Source organism: Notothenia coriiceps, unplaced genomic scaffold, assembly GCF_000735185.1.
Source record: "Notothenia coriiceps isolate Sejong01 unplaced genomic scaffold, NC01 NC01_scaffold00000339, whole genome shotgun sequence".
Taxonomy (NCBI): Eukaryota; Metazoa; Chordata; class Actinopteri; order Perciformes; family Nototheniidae; genus Notothenia; species Notothenia coriiceps.
The window spans coordinates 19,682,489-19,689,636 of record NW_011333040.1 but is presented as its reverse complement, the minus strand read 5'-3'; the positions used below and the strand labels follow the sequence as shown (position 1 = coordinate 19,689,636).

At 36.8% G+C, this 7,148-nt stretch overlaps 1 pseudogene; it reads left to right on the top strand.

Annotated features, from left to right (window-relative positions):
• Positions 1-1,514: 1,514 nt before the first annotated feature.
• LOC104948148 (ras-related protein Rab-11B-like) lies at positions 1,515-5,845 on the top strand (annotated as a pseudogene).
• Positions 5,846-7,148: the final 1,303 nt, after the last annotated feature.

Below are 7,148 nucleotides of genomic sequence, written 5' to 3'. Positions count from 1 at the left end.
TTTCCAGGGTGAGGGACTAATAAACTGCATTACATACAGATTTGATGCACATATTTCAAAAATAACGTAGAATCCATCAATAATAATGACGGTAATAATTAAAAATGGGCTTCATAATGAGTACTTTTGTTACTATTTTTTAATGATTACATCTTTAAACTTTTACTTAGGCTAAGTACATTTGAGAATACAGGACATGTTCTTGTACCTTAAATTACTATATTTCTGTCAAAGGGAAGAGATGGGGGCTCCCTCTGCTGGAGGAGCTTGTTATTGTTTTATCAACACAGATCAGATAAACTTAGTAATAGTTTAGACATAACTAAAATCCGTGCTGTGCAACAGTCCTGTAATAAATCCTACTTTCATGAAGGCTTGTTATTTCAAGTATTTGTTAAAATAGTTTCAGGAGGGACTGATTTGACTGTTCACATTTGACACCATATTTTGATGCTTTTTATTTATTTAAATATTTCATTAGGCCATACCAATGAGAATACACTTGTAAGGTTTACATTCTCTTTGCATGTTCATTTATCTTCTACCTTTTTTTAACACTTATCTGTCTCATAAAGGCTTGCTGACTAGTACAGTACATCTAGCTGAGTTTAATGTATGCATCATATTACTTTCAATAGATTATGGAGAACCAGGGGTATTTTTGTTTTGTTTTTGTATGGAGCCATCAGCACTAAATGTGTGAGAAAAGACGATGAGTAGCAAATTGAAGGTGTAACATGAAACACTTAATATTTGCCTATGTTAGTTAAAACGCTGATAAAATCATGTGGAAGCTAATATCTCTATATCTCTGGAGCTTTGTATTGTTAACTTAACTTTTTTCAGACAGAAATAACAACGTATTGAAAGAACAACCTTTTATATAATTCATACTTAGAGGTGGAAGAAGAAATCAGATCTTGTACTTGAGTAAAAGTAGAAGTACCAGAGTGTAATACTTTGTTACAAGTAAAAGTCCTGCAATCAAAATATTACTCAAGTAGAAGTACAAAAGTATTAGCATCAAGTACAATGAGTAAGAGTTCTAATTATGCAGATTGGCCCATTTCAGAATAATATATTATATTTGATATATGCTTGATTATAAATATTGATGCATTCAAGTGTTATCACAGCTGGTAAAGGTGCAGCTAATTGTAATGACTTTGTATGCCGCAGGGTAGATTGTGAATTTACTCCAGATGTGACTAAAGTCTTTAGATGTAGATTATATTTCAAATCATTAAACAAAATCTTCAGAAGTAACTCAAGTAAAAAATAAATGCAGTGCAGGGGTAGAAGTACAAAGTCCCTAAAAAATGTTTACCCTAACTATATTGAGTAAATCTACCTAGTTACTTTACATCACTGTGTTTAATAATAATACACTTGCAATCTTGAGCAAGGATGCACAAGCAGAAAGACATAAACCTGTATTTTGTGACTTTTGAACTTATTACAGTACCTGAAGCCACATACCTGTAAGTCACGTGACCGTGTAGCGTTAACGCGGCTCCCTTACGCAGCATTTTCTTCTGTCATCTTGGCTCTGCAGCCTGGTTTCTGTGGTCAGGGAACATTTCTTCTGTCATCACCGTGATCCAATCAAACAATGGGGAACAGAGACGACGAGTATGATTTCTTATTCAAAGGTAAGCGGAACATAATCCTCTTATTGATCCCTTAGTTTGATATTATTTAGCGAGAAAACGAGCCCAGCTGAGGTTAGCATGTGTGCTAGCTATGCTAACGTCAGTGGTCAGTTATAATATCAGCTGATGGTTGGGCAGCTAACTGAAGCTAGCCTAACTGTTTTCCGTTTCCCACTCGTCATGTCTTATTAACCTCTTACTTAATAATTTACTGTAACTAAGATTTGTTACCGCTTTTATTTGGGCCAATGATTGCTGACAGTAATGTCATTTGCTAAATGGATTTCACAGAAAATAGTGCGTATGGTGAATTAGCCCTGTAAGCTAGAAGCTAACAGTACTTCAAACGGATGGAGCTAATACTTAGCGATATTTACATTCTACTTGATTATCATATAGTGGTCCTCACATATATAACCACACTTGTAAAGCGCAAATAGAGGCGTATTTTATTTAGACGGTGTAATGCAATCCTATAGGTTTAATGGAAGAGGAAACAAGAGTTCCCTTTGTGGTGGAAACCTGTCCCTTGAGGGAGGAAACTCACTCTAAGAGAGCAAAGAAGAGGAAACTCTTATGGGCTTTGTTGTTTTGTTAACTGCTTCAGGTGTGTAGGTAATTTCCCAGCCACCTGTTTTACATCAGGGTGTATTCTCATACCAAGCAGTCATAGATCTTACCTGAGTGAGTCAGTAGTCACACGTTTCTTTAACACCCTGGACTGGAGTTCAGTTTACTGATAACATGATGCTGACCTGCTGGTATTTATTCTAATTAGTTGTAAACGCTTGTGTTATGCATACATAAAGTTACTGACCTTGACAAGAAGTGCTTAAGTATGGATGGGCAGTAGCATATGCATTATTACTTTTTCTATATTTTTACCACTATTTTTATCAATATTATTGCATTTTTATTAGTTTGTTATTTATTATACTAAATGTATTTTACAGTTTTAGGTATTTATTTAGACACTGGTGTTACTTTTCAATGTATATGTATTACTCTGCTAGATCTTGTAATTTACTTTTCTGATCTAAGTTTTTTTTTTTTTCTTAATTGTTGTCTATATATCTTAGAACTATTTCCCTTTACAGTCAACAATAAGTGTAAAAAACATGAAAGAAAAGACAACACAGACACGGCCACACAAATAGGGCATGGCACACAGTCCTCTTAATAAATCTACTTTATGTCCCGCACCTTAGCTTCATATGTCCATTCTCAGTCTGCACAGATGGTACCTTTTTTATCCAAGTTAAATATTGGATATTGTAAGTACATATACCTACATATAATGAGGACACACTTAAGAGTAGTAGTATATACATATATAGCTGTCTTGAATGGCGCTGTACATTAAAATACTGCTGGATCTGGTGCAAAGCAAGTAAAGCCCATCCTACCAGATTGTGATAGAGTGGGTCAAAGAAGGACAAAAAGTGGAGCAGGCTAATCTGTCAATGGTATCACCGAAGTCTAACTGATGCAGGAATAGGCGTGTAACCAGACATTTTCTTTTAGATATTATTAAAGTACAGGAGAACAAAAAGCCAGGCCAGTGTGGCAGCTGGAAACGGATTTGATTTACTGATGATGACTCTTCATAAATACACAGGAACAGAGACCTTGAGGAAGTGTCGAGTCAGATTTCCCAAAGAGCTGTTTTTTTGTGAGCCTCTTCCTGCGTGACTCCGAGCAGGGCAACGTCTGATAAGGTTTCTCAGAAGTGAAAGGAAACACTAACACGTCAGCACTTTTGCTTCGCCTGAAAACTATGGCAAGGATAGGAATGCCATTTAAAATGAATATATCTATAAAAGAAAACCTTGCTCTTGCTCTTCCCTGAAGGGCTGTCAATTGTTATTGTTCCTATTCTAGTTTTATTCTTATTTAATGGCATTGCATTGCCTCCATAGAAATGGCCCTGGTCGATAATGAACTGACTATAGTGAAACTTTCAATTCAAGTTATATAGCAGTTGTTTGAAATGTCGCATTCTGAAAAACACCCATTTGCATAGCATGACCGCACCCAGGGCTGCTGCTTTAATGTTTTTGTGCATTGTGTTTCTAGTCGTTCTAATCGGAGACTCTGGAGTGGGGAAGAGTAACCTGCTGTCCCGTTTCACAAGAAATGAGTTCAACCTGGAGAGCAAGAGCACCATTGGGGTGGAGTTCGCCACCCGCAGCATCCAGGTGGACGGCAAGACGATAAAGGCTCAGATCTGGGACACAGCTGGACAGGAACGCTACAGAGCTATCTCATGAGCGTGAGTATTTTACTTTATTTAACTGCATTATATACCAGTTTGAAATGGTAATAAGCTGTTTGAGCCTATTATGATTGACATATTGAAGATGTATTTGATCATCTACAAATACATTTTTAAATAAATAAATGTCATGAACCATCACATTTTGACTGTTGATTAAGAGACGATTATACTCAGCTGATGTTAGGTAACATTGTGGTTATTCTTTATTCATCAATATATTTCTCTTTGCTCTGCCGTCACCAGATACTACAGGCGTGCAGTCGGAGCTCTCCTGGTTTACGACATCGCCAAGCACCTGACGTACGAGAACATTGAGCGCTGGCTGAAGGAGCTGAGGGACCACGCTGACAACAACATCGTCATCATGCAGGTTGGAAACAAGAGCGACCTCCGCCACCTCAGGGCCGTGCCCACTGATGAAGCTCGAGCCTTTGCAGGTAAACCACCAAGCGCTGTGGTAAATATATAAATCTGTAAAATAGTTTCTGTAAAATGTTTCAAATGCATCTGTTTTCTCTTCGCACTTTAGAAAAGAACAGTATCTCTTTCATTGAGACGTCAGCGTTGGACTCCACTAATGTAGAAGAAGCCTTCAAGAACATTTTAACAGGTAGGAAAAACAAGACTCAGTGCTGTATTATGCATTATGAGCTCTTTTGACATATTATTATACTATGACATCTATCGACTGTATTTTAACATGTTTTATTACTTTTACTATGACAAACTATTCTGTAACAGTTTATAGGACATACACTAAGACAGATACTTTGGCTGTTTTGAATGATTCACACTACTTTGTCTTTTTTAACGACACATGATACAATGACCGAAATCTTTTATGATTTTCTTGACTTGCTTATGACATTTGTTATGGCATCTATTATGACTTTTTTTTTAAACAATTTTTACATATTTTATTATTTTATTTTACAAGAGAAACTTGACTATTTTTGACATTTAAATGACATATACCTATATGGCTTTTTTTTTTTAAAACAAACTGTATGTCGGTAATGAAATTAATATTAGATTTTTTTTTTATGGCATTTACTGTATAGCTTATACAATTGAAGCCTTTTTACTGACATACTACAGGATGACTTTGAATTATTTTTGCGACATTATAATACAGCTGCTTGTGCTTACCATTTCACATTTTCCCGTTTCATGGTTTTATATAGGGAGACTCCAGTGCAGCAGCTACATAAACGAAACATTCAACCATTCATTCAAATCACTGTTTGTAATTTTCCCTCTGCAGAAATCTACCGCATCGTGTCACAGAAGCAGATAGCGGACAGATCTGCACACGACGAGTCTCCGGGCAACAACGTCGTGGACATCAGCGTCCCCCCCACCACTGACGGGCAGAAGGGCAACAAACTGCAGTGCTGCCAGAGCCTGTGACTCTAAAGCCCTGAAACTCTTCCTCCACACCACATCACCTGTGCACTTTTTGTTCGCTCTGCTTACGGCCAACGCCCTTCTTTACTCTGTCCGCTTCTTTCTACCTGTCATTCTGTTTTATATTCTACTTTTGAACTCACTTGTGCTCTTCTCTTTTGCCATGAATGAAAACTACCAGAAGCCTTTATGTCCATGTGAAGGAGGCAGTCCTCTCTGCCCTGGTGAAGCCTGTGAAGTTGTTTGAACTGAACCTCTGACGGCGTGGTTGTGAAATACATTTCAATGGTTACCACTAGATGGTGCTGTGTAAATAATCTACAGGCAGTTACTCCACCCTGGTGAGAGCAGTATTATGCAGCATGGCTCCTCTAACATCCGATAAGTTATCATGCCAAAAATATCCTCATTATGTATTTATTGAAGAATATTTGGCTTAAGTTGTCATTGTTTTACTTTACATTTAAGAACTGTATACATTTACAATAAAATACTTGACAAAAGTGAACCGTTGAGTGTCTTTGTTCTTACTGAAAATAAGTTGTTTTTTTATAAATTGTTAGAATTGAAATGCTTTTACTCTTAGTCTGTACCCGATTATAGTTTTGAGGCGCATGCATTTTAAGTTTACATTTTTACTTCACAATATTTTCGAGGGCATTGGTACTGTACGCTCCATGCATTTATGAAAGCTTTAGTTTCTAGTTTTCAGAAAGTATTTTTAAAAAATGTATAACATTAAGGTACATAATTTAAACATAAATATTGAATGAAAATGTCGCTGACAATTCTTTGTTAACGCAGCTTTAAAGCAATAACCTTTTTCCTAATGACGTCATTATATCATGTTATCCTGCTACTTTTAATTAAGTAAATTATCAAAGTACTACTTTTACTTTATAAAGTAACTAGTAAGAGATCCAGAACGTTTCAGGAACAAATATTCTCTCTCTTTAGTCCTGATTCTTCTATATAAAAACCTGTCTGAAAATGAGCTGATCAGATTTTTGCCATGTTGTGATGTCACAATGTTTTTTTGGCTTGTGCAACCATTAGCCAATCACCAACCAAGGTAACACCCCCCACCTTATCACTGAATCTCCTCCTAGAGCACCGTCGTGGTTCTTCAAACCAAATATCTCGCAGAGGTGCTTGGGGAGGGGCAGTTAATTTGCGTTTAAAGCTACAGACACAGAATCAGCAGCTTTGAAACGGCTGAAACATAGGGGATTGTGGGATGCTACAATGCACGATCTGTTTGGTATTTCGAGCCAAACACTTCAGAGACATGTTTGTATAAATCTGAGACCTATAATAATAGGGGACCTTTAAATCGAATAAAAATCATTACATTCTGAATATCAGGGATCCCATGATCTAACATATTATTTGAATCACCATTCACACTCACATTCAAACATTTAGTGTTTTAGAGACTGTTTAGCAGCATATGGAACATTTTGAACGAGTGTTTTTCTAACTAAGCTGCTTATATTCTCCTCAGCGGTGTGGATGTGATGAGGAGATATTGCGAGTCTCCACAGGAGCAACACTTGACATCACATCAGTTGTTTTTCATCAGGATTAATGGGCACATACAGCGGTGGTCAAAAACAGAATTATAGTAATGATATCTCATCCTCTCTGGACGATCTGTAAACAGCCATATCATTGTTCTGTATTGTAATGTTGACGCCCGACAACATACATGTGTTTCCATCAGAGGTGGGGACTCGAGTCACATGACTTGACTCACATATTTTTTGACTTGAGACTTGCTTGACTAACATTGATAAAAGACTTGACTTGAC